This window comes from Rhineura floridana, chromosome 4 (assembly GCF_030035675.1).
Source record: "Rhineura floridana isolate rRhiFlo1 chromosome 4, rRhiFlo1.hap2, whole genome shotgun sequence".
NCBI lineage: Eukaryota > Metazoa > Chordata > Lepidosauria > Squamata > Rhineuridae > Rhineura > Rhineura floridana.
The window spans coordinates 116,203,961-116,220,183 of NC_084483.1; the positions used below are offsets into that span (position 1 = coordinate 116,203,961).

The window sequence follows — 16,223 nt, forward strand, 5'->3', positions numbered from 1 at the left end:
GTACCAATAGAATTGTTCTCTTCATGAAAATGTCTACCGTGTGCAGCTTTTGTAACATGAGATGCAGCCATGAGAGTTTCATGTATTGCTGTTACCTGCACATTGTTTTTCTAAAGATAACAAATCAGATCTAGCCTTAAACAAATACAAATTATAAGGTGCTAACCATTTCACAAGCTCCCATAGAGAAATTAAATATCTCAGATTGCCCATGTGTTTTCACTTTTTATACATCATAGGTGTTTTGAAAGTACATTATGTAGTTTTGTTGTTTGGAATTCTTTGTTCCAAATATGGATTTTTGATGGATAAAATTGCTACCACATGAAGGTGTTTTTTTTTATAAAAAAACACACACCAGTTTATTTTGAAATCAGGTCAATTCCACTATATGAAACAATTTTAGCAATCCTGGATGTCTCACTTTCCCCATTGCCAACTTCTTTTATTTTTATAAACATGTTGTGTGAGGGGAGTTGGCTTTATTTTCCATTCTGTTTTATTTCTGTGTGGTAAATGTAATGCAAACAGAATTAAATAGAACTATGTACAAAGAGCTGTTAGCTGTTCAGATAAATACTTGTGTACATGTAACACAGAACAGAGAAATATACTTTGTTCTCTGATTTTCTTGTCACACTGATGTGTGCTTTTGTTTTAATTGTACTTGGTCTAGTTCAGATGTGGGGAACCTTTGCCCTCCAGATGTTGCTAAACTACAAGTCCCATCAATGCTATCAAGCCTTGTGTAGTGTATCAAAAATAAATTGACATTGTTTTTAGCTTTATTAATCTATCAAATCAGATCTGATTGTCTTATTTTAGAAAAGTTTATCGGAACTTTTCAACTTTTAGTCCAGGGATATAGAACAACCTTCCCTCAGGCCGAAAGGGGCTTTGATGTTGTGCAATTGCAGCTCCTTCCTCTGCTACATGAAGGTCAAAGCAGAGGTGAAAATGTCTCAGCATACAGGTAGATTTGTGTTCCTTGCATTTGCAAAAAGTTGTCTGTGCATTTTGCAATTGCCTAAATGTTATTTTCAGTATGCAATTGCATTTTGATGCTTGAAGTAGGCGGGGCTTGTACTTTGAAGTAAAGCTGGGCATTGGTGGTGTTTGCATTCCTTTGCTGAGATTACTGAGTTTTTTTGCACAGTCAGGAAAGAAAAGGGGTATCGGGGGCTTTTTATTTTAAAAACTTTGTTAAATAAATGGAGGGTGACACTTCACTGGAGTTGCTAAAAATTAAATATATGCTTCTGTTTCCATGGGAAATAGGTTTGTGTGTGCATGTATTAAGGGCATATGAATCATTGTGTGTGGGTCTTACCCCACCCACTGTTGGAATATGGATGCTGACAGATTTCTGTAGCCCTCAGACTGTAAAAGGGTCCCCACCCTTGGCTTAACCAAATATCACAATAGCAATACTTTTAAAATATCCTCTCCCTCCTTTTTTTCACTGAAAAATAGAAAAGAGTAAGAGCAAAACGTTGATTTCATATTACCTCATTGAAGTACATAATTGCCTACTTAAAAAAGGAAACTAAGGCTCATTTTGAAATAACAAAAAACCTCCTTTAGCCTCTTAGTGAAATCTAATATTACTGGGAAAAACCTTGACAACTATGCCAAGATAGTAATTTAGCCTTTTTTTGACCAAGGAAGAAGGAATGCTGTAACATGAATAACTTTTTCCTCATATTCAGAAAAGCATTGCAGACAAAATCTCAAGTGGATTTTAAATAAATTCTGTCTTTCCCCATTTGAAGTCAAGTAAAAATGTTTGAACTTGTTTCATTCCCTTAGCTATACACTTAGTTACATTAAGAAATTCCAATTGCTTTGGAAAGAAGACCTGCAGGATCCTGATAAACCCTCAATTTAGAGAGATTACTAGAAGAAAATAGTTGTTCTTAAGCTTTACTTTTTTTATTTGGCTCCCTGTGGTTTGAATTAGCTCAAAAGGAGGAAATTGTTGCTTGCTGACAAAGTTGAAGGCAGACAACTTTGATGTTTTATGAGCATTTAAATATTAATAGACTAGTGCATGTTCTATGAGATGGGTCAAACTACTAAACTATATTTCTTGAGCAGTCAGCAAATCAGGCTCAGATGTAGAACTTAACCTGTTAAATTGCAGATTTTGGATGAACTGGCAGGCTGGTTATGTTAAACCATAGAGTTGAGAACATTCACATTTTTGGTAAATACAAATCTCTACACTGGATCTTGAAAAGGAACCCAAGTTAAATTTCCTTTTGTGATAGTACTCCTCTTAAAAGACATAGTTGCAGTTCTTTATCTTGGCTTTGTGCTTGTGTGTGTATGGAAAGTGTATCGCATTTGGCCAGTTTATTATTGGGATGAGCATAATTTATTTCTCCCTGTCTATATTTTTAGTTCAGTTCTTCACTTGAGGGTGAATGAGGCAAATAAAGTAAGTAGGTGGTGGCATAGTGGTCAGGGTGTTTTAAAACATGCAGATGTCAGATCCTGAACCCACAGTATTTAGAATAACCGATTCCTATTTATTTGAAGCTCTCTGTTGGCATAAGGTGTGAACTGGGTCTTATAGAAGAAAATGGTGGTGGTGGGTACTGTATATACAGTGCACCTAGGATGTGCATCTACTGTTTTCTCTGTTCACATTGTGGACACATTTGCACGGAAGTATGTATAAATGGGTGCCAATAACATACCACCTGCTGTGTTTTCTATCCCCTGGTGGCATGTTGTTGGGGGTCTAACAATACATTCATCCTAAAGAATGCAAATGTGTTCTTTAATAGCCACATAGATATAGAGCAGGCATAACCAGCTTCTTGAGACTTGGGGTGGGGGGTTAGTGGCATTTTTTAAGTGAGACCAAGCTGAGTGCAAGATTCCTCAGTCCAGATGCCCTTGGACATAAATCCATGTCTACATTTAAGTGCCAGGATTAACTGCCATGATCCAACTCTTCCCCCTTTCATCTCGGGACCAGCCCTTCCTTCCCCATGCATTGTTAAAAAGGAGGGAAATGATTTAAAATTAGGGCTGACTAGGAGGGCTTCCAGATGGGTGTTTGTTGTGGGATCAATGTTGTTCATGCATGCGAGTTTTTTCAGTGTCCATGTAACATCAGCCTCAAAATATCAGCCTATATTCCTTCTCCCCATTTAATTCTGTTTTATCCTTTCCATGGAAAATTAATGTGTGGGGGAAAAAAAGCACCAAACAATTTCCAATAACCCATTAGCAATATTGGACCCCTATATGGAAGCACCCCAGGAATTGTTGCTTTTATTTACATTATTTCAACATTTGTGACTCATGAGAAGTAGTAGTATGAGTGAAGTGGAGGTACTAAATCAAAAGGGACAACTTTTCTTTGAAAATCTCCATCTTTTGATATTTTTAGTTTCTATGGAGATAAGCATAAACAAAAATGTTAGCATCTGCTTTTATATATAACATGAGGTAAAAAGTTCAACTTCTTTTGCTTCATCTTGACTGCACAAGTTGATGCTTATTTTTCAACTGAACTAGCAAATTCTGGCAAGTTTCCTTCATTCTGGAGGCATTTAATTATTGTGTTTGGCTGACTTGCTTTGATACATGGAATAAACTAGAATTCCAGTTTAAAGATTCAGACGTAGAGGTATATTAGCCATCTGCCAAAAAGCAAAGTTATTTGCTGCTTTATATTGAGCTTTGTATTTCAGCCTTTGGAAATAAGGTTGTTACAAAAATTCATTGCAGATGTATTCGTTGCAGATGTAATAGTTATTGCAAGCGTTCTGGCTCCTGCAAAGCTCATAGTGCTTCCCATCCTAGTTCTTTTTAAATCTTATATTGAACAGATAAATGGATGCTCTGAAGTTTCAGTGAAGAAATTTTACTTTGTCTTGTTAGTTGTCCGCAGTGGCCAGTGGGCCCTGTGAAGATGTCATAACGAACTATACTTTTTATTCATTCATTATTACATCTATAGCCCATCTTTCCTCCCCTCCTCAACAGTTTTAGCCTCACAACAGTCCCGAGGGTGACTGGCCCAAGGTCACCTAGTGACCTTCATGGACCCGGTGTCCCAGACATTCTCTGGCACTGTAATTGAACAGGTTTTTCCCTATGTAAAGAAAAAGTTGTGTCTTGTGTTATGTAGTTGGCTTTTCTATGATTTCAACTCTGAGAGTTAAGTCTCCATTCACCAAAATTCACCTTTAATAGGACCAACCAAAATCTCATTCTGTTATCCTAAACATCCTATGTAGCAGGCTTTTGGAGATTTGTCTTAATTTCTAGTGCCTGCCAGCAGTAATCCTTTAAAGTGATAGATGCATTTGCCTCTGTATGACAGGCTTTTAAAAGCTGTATGCTGCTCTATTTTTGCTGTCTGCAGCAGTCACTATGGAAGGTAACCAAGAAGTAGATGGCTATACAAGTGGTGGATGATCCATTTGGTCATTAAAAAAACAGAGAGAATGTTTTAGGGTTCTCGTAACTCCTGCCTTAAGTATTTTAGATAATGACAAAATTAATCTGGATCGCAATATGGCAATTGATGTAGACTAGCTTTCAGATTAAGCCAGACTGAACAGTCCTGTCTTCACTTATTAAATCAATTTATGCACGAACCTTTTGCTTGCCCACAGAACCCCTGTGCTCCTCCCATGATGTGAGCTGCAATTAAACTGGGAAGTATCTAATTAACCATATGGTTAGTAGCTCTGGAAACTTCAAACTATAGTTTACTATCCGGGCTTTTTCTGAAGCTGGTAACCATAGTTTTCTGGTTTGGATGAAAAGGAAAACGATAGTTAATTATAGAGGCTTCTTTGTTTAATTGCAACTTGTCACAAAGGGAGAAGTCAGTAGGCAGCATACCTGGTCAAAAGGCTGCTGCATATCTCATCTTTAAGAAGACTGATATGATTGTCTGAACATGGTTATTCAATAGAACATGGTTAGGAAACTTGTGGAGCTCCATATGTTGCACTCCCAGCTCCCATCAGCCCCAGCCAGCATGACCAATGGTCAGAAATGGTGGGAGTTTTAGTCCATCATCTAGAGGATTACAATAGATCAAGGGAAGAATTACCTTTTGATGGTAGTACTTGCAGGTGATAGTTGTGTAGTTTGTATCTCTGAAAGGGCTCCCGACAGGGTTGAGATGAGATTATTCTCATGCTGAGGAAACTGTGCTGTCATCAAGACCAGGCATCTTTTTTGAGTTCTTGTCAAGGATTAAGAAAGGTTTCTGTGACAAGTTATTGAGAAATCATTGTTGTAATATTTTTTAACAACCTATTTGCTTTCCTTTGATTCTACTTGCATCTTGCATTTACAGGTTTAGATTACACTTCAGTAAAAGAGGCAGTGATGGCCACCAACTTGGATGACTTTAAAAGAAAATTAGACAAATTTATCAGTGGCTACTAGCCATGTTGGCTGTGCTCTGCCTTGGTAGTCAGATGCAGTATGCTTAGGAAAACCAGTTGCCAATAGTCGCAGGAGGGGCCAAGTGGTCTTGCGGTTAGGTCTTGCTTGTGGGCTTCCCATGGGCATCAGGTTGGCAACTGTGAGAATAGGATGTTGGACTAGATGGGCCACTGACCTGATCCAACAGGCTCTCCTTATGTTCTTATGAAAGTATAAAGTTAGACCTTTGCCTCTCTTTTATGCAGCTGTTACGTGCATTTGTCCATCTGTTTGGGTGTTGAGATGAATATTTGAATAAGTAAATGCCAGTTTTAGATCAACTAAGGTTCTACCAGTTCAGAATAAAGAACCTAAATCTATGGTATGAATCAAAGGAGGGTAGCCATACTAATCTTCTGAGTATTTTCAATAACTGTCCAGTGTCGTCATAACAATCTCATCTGGATTTTTCATGAATCTTTCATAACAATGTAGTGTGTAATGATGCAATATATTTTTATTAGCCAAGGGACTTCCTCCTGACCTTCCCTTGAAGTAAGCTGGTATTTTCATGTGTCATGTCACTTTATTCTGCCACCCAGATTGCATTGAATAGAGCTGTTCTGTATGCTTGGTTTTTATATTTAAGGCCATGCAAAGTTCAAGTTAAAATAGTTACTGAGTGTATTTGAGCACTGGGGAAAGAAGAAATGTGATTGCCTTACAATCCAGAACTGGATTGTTCTGGAATATCACATGGTTTGCATCTAAAGCCCCCACTGGTTTCCTTCACAACAAAATAGCCTGGTATGTAATTTTCAAACGTTTTTCCTGTCTTGGTTACTCTAGGTAATCCTTTCAAGTATATTTAGTCTAAACACTGGTGGCTTATTTAACTGGAGTGCAGAACTTTCATCTTCTGATTGCAAAAAAATAATCTGATCTATTCCCTAGCATTCTTAGTATTCTGCTAATGCCAAAATCATACATAATGGGAATTGGGCCACAGGACCTTCTGCACCCATCCTTCTCTTCCAGGGGTCAGTGTTTTAATGCTTGCTAACCTTGGTTAAAGAAAGTCTGGTTTTAGAAGAGCGTTCTATTCTACTGCATAGAATACATCAATACAATCTTGCTTTTCAGCCTGATCCACCAGTAAGCACTTTAGCCACTTGCTGATTTCCCTCACATAGTTGATTTTTAGTGATAATGGTGACAATAGTATTGCTTGTCTTGATCAATAGACAGTTGAAGTTAGATATTGGCTTAAATCTACAGCTCTCCAGATATTTGCTGGACTACAGTTGCCATAATTCCTGATCATTCGCCATGCTGACTAGGATTAATAGGAGCTGTAGTCCAGTCTTCAGTCTGGAAAGCAACAGATGATTCAAGCAGTAACATTCACTTCCTGGGATAAAGCACTGAACACTCTACAGGTATCTTCATTAACATACTGTGCTCTGAGTACACTTGGTTTAGATGAAATTCTTTCAGCGTTAATCATTTAGTTTAAGCTGTTGTTGATGATGATGAACAACATGATATCAGTGAGCCAGTTACTACAAACTACACACCCCAAATCTGAAGCTCAGAAAATTCCTTCAAATTTTTAAAAATATGTCTGAGCTTCCACTTTTGAACAGGATTAGATAGTCTCCTTGCTTACCCGGGAGCAAGACCACTGAACACAGTGGAACTTTTTCTTGTAAACATGAATAGTGCTGTGCTGTGAGATATTGTTCCTCATGACTGAGGCTGAAGATCATCTGCAATGCACAGAAAAGACTCACCATGCAGGGTTTTGTCTAGGGAAAAGTCAATCAGTTAATAAAACTTAAAGCAACCTTGCAGGGATGGCATGCACATACAATTAACAGCAGTTGCAAAACACAGGATTAAAATCTCCCTCCTGTAGCTATAAAGTTTGCTAGGGAACCTGGTTCAGACATCCTTTCTTCTTCTACACACGTGCATGCACACACAAAGCTGATGACGCAAGAGGTGGCCGAGTGGGCAGTCTCTCACCCCTTTCCCTCAAAAGTGGTGGGGAGCTGGCCTGTATGGCAGTCACCAAGGCAGCCAGCAAGAGACCAGAAAACACGACCCTGTCACTCTCTTTGTTCTGCAAAAATGTAAAAAAAGAAAGAAAAAACTAAAAAAAAAAAAAGGGAAAACAGAAGGAGTGATCTCAGTGGCCCACAGCACCTCCTCCCAACCCCAGGTATGAGGTGGGTGGCCTGGCAAGAGATGGGAAAATGTCCCTTCATTCCTCTCTCCTGTTCTGCAAGAAGAAGAAGAACCTCAAAAAAAGAAACAGGAGAATGGAAAGAGTTACCCTCGGCCCCACAAACATGAGGCAGATAGCCCAGGCAAGAGATGGGAAAAGGCCCTGCAGTGCAGACCAGCTCCCCAGTTCTGCAAAAAAGAAAAAAATTAAAACTTCCTGACACTCCCCCCTCCTTGATATAACAAGAAAAAGCATAACAATCTGCCTGTACTCAACTACCATTGCCTGGTCCCTTCTTTTCTCCTGTGTTCCAGAATGGATGGGAGAGGGGCTGGCATCCACTAGGAATTGACTCTGGAAAGGGGACGTGCTCAGCCTATATGTAGCCCAGTAAAGAACTTTGAAGCCTGGTTTCTAGCCAGGTTTTCAAAGGTGGATATTGGTGACCTTCCATGGTGGATATAGGGTACCCTTTGCCAAAGTGGGTGCTTGCGGGTGAAGCGGTACTGACTCTTGATTTAGTCCAAACTTTATTAAATCTGTATAAACCATTAAACTGGTTGATTTGAGGCGAGAACTAGGGTTAAAGTATTTGTGCATTTTCTTCTTAACAGAGGATAACAGAGATCTCACCTGTCTAATATTTAAGGGGAGGGAATTCCAAACCATAGGTGCCACAACACTAAAGACTTGATCCTACGTTGTTGTGCAGAATGGACCTCCTGCTGAGATGGTATCTGCAAGAGGCCCTCATCTGCAAAGTGCAGTGATTGACAAGGTGTATAATGGATGAGGCCATCTTTCATGTATCCTGGTCCCAACCTGTATAGGGCTTTATACACTGAAACCAGCACCTGGTAGCTAATTGGCTGCCAGTGCAATTCTTTCAGGAGCAGAGTAACACGTTGGCAATGTCCTGCCCCATTGAGCGGTCGAGCTGTTGCATTTTGCACCAGCTGCAGCTTCTGAACTAACTTCAAGGACAGTCCCAGATAGAGTTCATTGCAATAATCCAGCTTGGAGGTTACCAGCACATGGACAACAGTGGTCAGGCTATCCCAGTCCAGAAACGGCCACAGCCGTCTTACCAGCCAAAGCTGGTAAGAGGCACTCCTAGCCACTGAGGTCACCTGGGCCTCTAGTGACAAAGATGGATCCAGGAGCACCCCCAGTCTATGAACCTGCTCTTTTAAGGGGAGTATACTTGACTAATTATCTGAATTATCAGGCAGTTGACCTTTATCTGGACTTGGGAACCACCTATCCACAGCACCTCCATCTTTTTGAGATGGCTCTCTTCCAGCCCACCACTGAGTCTTGGTACCAGTCCAAGGCCTGCACAGCCTCTCCCAATTCAGATATTACCAAGAAAATAGCGCTGGGTATCATCAGTGTACTGCTACCTTGCCCCAAATCTCCTAATGACTGCTCCCAATGCCTTCATACAGATGTTAAATAGCATTGGAGACAAGATAATACTCAGCGGGCACCTCACAGCACAACTGCCAGGTGGCCAAAAGACAGTTGCCCAGTGCTATTTTCCGAAACTGACCCTGGTGATAGAATCGGAACCACTGTAAAACAGTGCCATCAGTGCTCATCTCACTAAGTCAGTTCAGAAGGATACCATGGTCAATAGTATCAAAACTAGTGAAAGATCAAATAAGAATAACAGGGTTGCACTCACCGTCTTTCCCCTCCGGCAAGGGTCATCCATTAGGGTGACCAAGGCTGATTCAGTCCCATAACCAGGCCTGAACCCAGATTGAAATGGGTCAAGATAATCTTTTTCATCCAAGAGTACTCGCAATTGTTGTGCCACACCCTCAATTACCAGGTGGTAGTTGTCACAAACCAATGGGTCCAGGGTGGCCTTTTTCAGGAGCAGTTGAATCACTGCCTCTTTTGGGGCAGCTGGGACCACTTCCTCCCGCAGGGATGCATTTACCACACCCTGGATCCATTCAGTCATATCCCCTTGAGGTGCAATGGACCAGAGGGCACATTGCTGGCTGTATCATCATAAGTAGCTTGTTAGCATCATTAGGCTTCATCAACTGAAACTGTTCCCAAGAAGTTGCTGAAGATGTTGCACCAGACACCTGTCTAGAGACTGCAGTGAATGTAGATGTGGTGTCTAGATTGCTACAGAGGTGAGGTACTTTACCTTCTAAGTGCCTTGAAAACAATTCATAGTAGACTTCTGAAGGGTCTAAAACTTTATTTTCTGGAGTAGACTTTAACGGACCCTGGACAATATGAAAAAGCTTCACTGGATGGCTACTTGAGGATATGATAGAGGCAGAGAAGTGAACTTTCTTCACCCTCACTGCCACACAGTAGGAATGTCTATATTGTTTCACTCATGCCCAGTTGGTTTTACAGCATGTCCTTTGCCACTTGCACTCTAGCCCTTGTCCAGCCTGTTTCATTGCTCTTTGTGCATTGGTGTACCAAGGTGCAAAACAGGCTTCACAATGCCAGAGAGGGCACTCAGGGGCAGCCATGTCAAGAGCCCATGTCTCATTCCACAGCATGAGAAGGGCTTCTGCAGGGTCACCTGCTCTATCTACTGGAAACTCTACCCCCAGGGCATTCAGGAATCCACTTAATTCTACTAGTCTGGTGGCAGACCATCCACCCCTGCAGGGAAGACCAGAGCTGTAAGTCCAAGAACTTCACCAAGAATTTATCTGATCATGATGACAAAGTAATATCCACCCGCCCTATCTCCAGACCACCCTTTCTTCCATCTGGAGCAAAAACCAAATCGAGGGTGTGCCCTGCCCTATGTGTCAGACTAGAGGTCATCATGGAGGCCATGAAGTCCCAAGCCGTAACCCTAGAGGCAGTCTCAGCATGGATATTGAAATCACCCAGGATTATTTGTTTTAATAGGTTTTTAAAGATGCTTTGTTTTAATATGTTTTAAAGTCTTTTGTTTTTAAGATGTTTTAGAGTGTTTGCAGCCCTGGGGTCCTTCTAGGAGGAAGGCCAGGATATAAATTTAATAAATAAGTAATATAAACAATTGTTCTGGGCTCCCCAACACCACCAGCCATGTCAGAGAAGCTGCTGAGCAGCAGGGTAGATAGTTGACCAGCAGCAGCCCTAGTTTACTGTCTCCTTGGCCCAACACCAGGTGCAGGTCCTCACAGCCATCTTAAAGACAGAATGGTTTCCTGGTGATGGAGGTGGAAGTTCTATGGACCACAGCAACTCTTCCCCCCCCCATCCCTGCATCCTGTGCTGCTGTTGCACCAAATATCTAGGTGGGCACAGCTGGGTCAGGTCAACTCTTCCCAGCTCATCCACCCAAGTCTTGGTGATACACGGCATTAATGCCAGATGATCAAATGATGGACCAGTGTGGTCTTATTTTATTATTATTATTATTATTATTATTAGAGTTTATTTATATGCTACCTTTCCACAGTGATCTGTGCCCAAAGCGGCTTACAACAAACATTCAAAATATCAAAATACAAAACATTGAGGTAGGGGAAAGAAGTCAATTTACAAAACAACCAATGCATTCAAAAAGGACAAAAACAAACAATTTAGCAAACATTCAGTATTACAAAACAAATAATCTAGACTTTAAAACAAGTACAAAGCAAACAGAAAACTAACAGACAACAGAGTTTCAGGTGCTCATCTTGCTGCACTTGAAGGAGCCTCAGCAGCCTGTCTTGAATACAGTTCAGAGCGGAAGAGTCCTCTCACCACCTACATGACTTCAAGTTGGCTGCCTTTTATCTCCTCCAAAAGAGACCAGCCACAGCAACAGGGAAATGCTGAGGAGGGCAATGATGACAAGCCCTCTTTCCCAGCCTCCTGGAAATTCCAACTGCTGGTGCAGATTTTATTGCTTCACAGTTCTCCATGTCCATTCTTCCGCTGCCTCTGTGTCCTCCAGCTCCTTTCTCCCCTCATTCTTCTCCACCACCACCCCATAGTTGGCTCCATGCTGTTGTCACCGCAGGGGCATCTGCAGTAGTAGAACCATAGGAGCAGGACTTTGATGCTTGCTTTGGACTCTTTCTCCCCCCCTTCCTGAAATCTCTTTGGAAGTTGGGGAAGAAGGCTTGGCTACTCCACAGTAAATGTCCAGTGTGGAAGCAGCCCAAGTGTGCATTTCATATTAATGTTGTTAAACTCTTTTCATGTCCAGATAATGGCAATTATATAATATATCCTGACTCTCTTATCAGGTCATATTGTGGCCCCTGAGGTAGGACTCGGACAACAGAGTGTGCAGCTGTTGTGTCGGTTCCAGTGCATCTCCACCTGTCTTTTCTGAAAATGGGGGCAGCCATTTTGTGCTAATCTGGCATTAAACAACAGCATGTACAGGCTGGAGAGCGCAATAGATGAGCAACCAGGAACCCATCCATGGGAGGAGTGGAACAAGGTGTAGATAGCCTTGCCCTCACCTTTCATGGTACCTTACCACCTCAGCATGGCTATACTTCTCTCTACCCATGATCACTGATACTGAAATGTTGGAAGTAGGTTTGTAACTTCCCAGCAGAAGTGAAAAAATGTGTAAAGAAGTAAAAAGTATTGTGTTACACCAAAGCTTCTAATATGCCCAGTTGTGTGCCTGTAAGCTGCCACTGAAGGCATGGGTTGCCCCTGTGTTACCAGCTATGGCTATTCATGGCCTCAGTGATTCATGCTCTGATAACATCCCATATAGATTATTGTAGTGTGTTGTAGAAGGGGCTACCTTTGAAAATGGTCTAGAAGCTACAACTAGTGCAGCATCCCACCACCTGGAGGAGACCATATCACCCCAATCCTCAGGACAATGCATTAGTAGTATTAGTAGAATTAGCAGTAGTGCACAAAGCCCTAAAAGACTTGAGACCCAAGCACTTAAGAGTACCAGCACCTTCCAAGCTGACATCTGTATATGGGAGAGAGATCCTTGTCATGGTCCCATCAATAGGAATGGCACAAAGGATGGAGACCTGAGGCAGGACATGCTTGGTGGCAGTATCCTGGCTGTGGAACTCCCTTCCAGGGAAAATCAGGCAGTCCCCTCTCTTTAGCTGCATTCAAGAGAAATGTTAAGACTTTGGCCAGGTAGTTTTATGAAGGTTTTGCATTGTAAAAACGGTGGTCTTTTAGCACAGTCATGGTGATGTTTTAAATGGTATTATGAATAGTAGTTTTAACTGTTAGCCACCCTGAGCTATGTTGAAATAAATAACGGAACCAGGGAAACCAATATGGGAGGGGTTGGGACTGAGGAAGACCCATTTGTTTAGCTTTATTATCTTACTGCTTTTGCCTTGTGTTACTCATATCGCTGCTGGCGAGAGTGTGTTTGATATATTGAGTGTGTGAGTCTGTTTTAGGAGTAGTCCACTCAGAATCAAATCTTGACAGAATGCTCAGTGATGTAATATTTATTATAGTAGAGCAGGGTTAAACGTTTCTTACTATAGTTCTCCTTACCTTTAAAAAAAAAGTTTGAATTGAAAGGCTAGTAACGGGGTGGGGATTCTTGCTCTTCTTCACTGAAAAGAATGAGAGAGCTGCAGAGCTGCAGGCTCAGAAGAATTTTCCCGACAGGCTTTATTTCTCTTTTAAGCTTTCCATTACTTTTTGAGGCCTGCAGAGATGGCCGGTTGCCAGCGGTGGTATCAAAAACTGCAGCTTTCAAAATCCAAACCAGAGGGTGGCTCTTAGCCACTTGTTAATCTTGTGTTGAACACCATTCAGTGAATATCTATTTACGCTGGTTCTTTAGGGGAATGCATTAACAAATATGTTGGTGTTGTTTTTGCCTCACTTTGCAGATGCATTTCTAGCTAGCCGCATCTCTATGTATAAAATGCCCAAGAGCAGCCTTAAGCCAATTGCCATTTGCAGAATGAACAATTGATTTAATGGAGTGTGGTGGGTAGGCTTATCCATCCAGTCGTGTGAAAAAATGAGCTTGTTTGTTGCAAAGGAAGCATCTGTAGGGTAAGCAGTTCTTTTCTTGTACTTCCTTTGATTCTTGTTGACTCTCTTCTGTTTTCTTCTCTTATGCATTTTTGCATGTATCTTGTTCTTAGAATTGTCTTCATTTCTATATGTGTCTTAAGCAAGTTTGAAAGGGTTTTGCTCAAAAAATGAATATAACTGTATTTTGTGAGTTTCAGCTTTTCGTGCCTTTGTGTGATCTGCTGCCTTGTGATTTCCCAAAGGCTTCAGTCCTATACATGCTTACTTGTGAGTAAGCCCTATTTAAATTCAAAGGAAACATGCATGGATTGAGCTGAAAATAATGTCCAATTGCTCATTAAAAAATGAGTTTTATAGATTCAAGAAGGATAGAAATGTACTGCATCTGGTTGTGGTGGTGGTTGCTGTTGCTGCTGTTATTTCTGAAGGTTGTGGAGTTGACCGTGTATATGAGATTTGAGGTGGACAAAGTTTAGGACTATCCAGAAATCAGTATTTTAGTCTTCGGATAATAGCAAATTTACAGTTTCTTCCAAAGAAGTAGTATGTCTTTGGAGCTAAATGCAGCCATCTCATAAAGACTCAATTCCTTTTATTTGAAAACTATGTAGAGTATTTTCCAGGACAATATCACTATGTTCTTCTCCTTGTGGCTTTCGGTAGAACAGCTCAAGACTACAAACTGAGTACAAGGCAGAGGTGGGGGCTAAATACCAAATTGCTTCTTTTGATCCCACATTTGCTGCTGCAACACTCATTTATACAGAAAGCTGGTGAAGACTGAGAGATGAGTGACTTGCCTAAGGTCACAAACTTGAATGCAAGGGAGGTGTGAGGCTCCAAATCAATTCCCCTTCAGTTAACTTACCTCGAAACATTCAAATCTCAACCAGATCTTCCAACCATTTTCAATTAATTTCCCTCAAAATACACATTTCATTTTCCTGCCCTCCACATTTTTTCCTTACCTCCTGCCTATTGAGGACAGGTGCCCAATTCCCTTGTCCTCTTCTCTAGCTGAGGAACTTGGTAAAGGGGCAGGAAAGGCACCTGTTGTCCAGTGTGCACCCACCAGTGCCTCAGTAGCCAGCCTGCCACTGTCATCCTTTCCTCCACCATGCTGCTCAATTCATTGGACTGGCAGAGGTGGGCCCTGGGAACCCTTTCCACACTGTGTTCTGCACCAGCCTCAGGGCCTTAGCTCCTGAGCATCATCCTGAGGGCAGAATGTTTACAGTAAAGAGAATTGCTTGGGGGGGGGTTGCCCTTGGTATTGCAGTTTGGCACACTGTGCACCCTATAAAAGGAATTGTCAATGCCACATATATAAAGGCTGCAAATGTTTGGAAATGGAAATGCAGACGTTTATAATTTTCACCATTTAAGGCTGTAGGAAAGCATTTGCATTGGCAAGGACTAGACCTATAATAATAAAAAGTGAAGGCTGGTGTTTCACCTTTCTGAAAACCTGAGTTTGCTATTACAAGGCTACTAATGTTTATAATGTGCCATTAGGGTTAGTGTCCTTTGCCAATAAGATTGAAGAGAATTTGAATTTTAGTCAGGCTATGTATGTAGATGGAAAGAATTACTCTGAAGTTATCATTTTTAGAAGGCAGCTCTCATGAATGAAGGTAACAAGAAGCAGATGGAGCACACATTCCATGACAGCTTGTGCTGCTAATAAATTCTGACCAAAGCCAAAGGCTCTGGTGTTTGATCTGTAATCTTTTTGTGTAGTGCTTTCCACTAATGTGCAAACATAATAGGATGGCATCTTTGCTCCCAGGTGAAGCACAATAGAAGAGTTTGAATACTACATTTGAATCTCTCTCTCCAGTGTTTTTTCTGTAACAGTACACACTGGTACACAGTAGTGTGGTGGGAAATTCAGAACTGTAGGGTCCCTTCAGGACAGTCACAGCTGCACACCCTCCCATCCTTTTTTCTCCTGCTGGGTTGAGAATGAGTTCCTTGTAAATGCCTTTTCCCACAACAGTAGACATCCCTAGGAGCTAACACGCATGAAGTGGGCGAGTGTTAGCCACTGAGAAGAGTCTTCTCAGTGGCTGACTCACCTCCTTTCATTCTGATTGGCTCCAAGCAGCAGGAAAGGACAAGGAAGCATGTTAAAAGATTCTTCTCTGTGGCTAACATGCTCTCCTTTCATGCTGATTAGCTCATAGGATGCTGGAGACAAAAGGACCCTGCTCCCAAAAAAGTGAAGGGACTAAGACTCCCCGAGTCCCTCAACTGCACCCCTGCACGGAATACTGTCGCCTCTTTCTTTGCTGCCCATTTTGTTCTGGCACCCACTACGCTTTTATGAAGGTATGAGTACCAGCACCTAATTTTTTACCAAAACAACTGTGTGTGAGAGAGTTTTAACCAACAATTCTATGAGTGGAAGGTAGCTTGCAAAACTGATTTTTCCCTTCCCCTCTCCCCGCTGCACTCCCATACCCCTGGAAACTTTCTCAAGAGGGTCAGGGGCCCCTCCTGAACACATGGTGCTGCCGTGCAAGCGTGAAGTCCCTCAAAAATTGAGAGAGGGCTCTTGTATCAACATCAAGGCCACTGTGTACATATCTTTCACATACAAGTCAAAATCTTGTATCAAAATCTGGCT

General features: G+C 41.5%; 1 protein-coding gene across 10 annotated transcripts in view; it reads left to right on the forward strand.

Moving 5' to 3' along the window:
• The window catches only part of PLEKHG1 (pleckstrin homology and RhoGEF domain containing G1), a 170,434-nt gene that overhangs the window by 59,011 nt on the left and 95,200 nt on the right, over positions 1 to 16,223 (forward strand). Inside the window, exon 1 of one of the 10 annotated variants that reach the window (XM_061624119.1) lies at positions 15,805 to 15,925. The exons of the other annotated variants lie outside the window; for them this stretch is intronic. The gene's annotated coding sequence lies outside the window, so the exon portion shown is untranslated. Of the gene's footprint in view, positions 1 to 15,804; positions 15,926 to 16,223 lie in introns of those variants that run through there. 10 annotated transcript variants of the gene reach the window in all.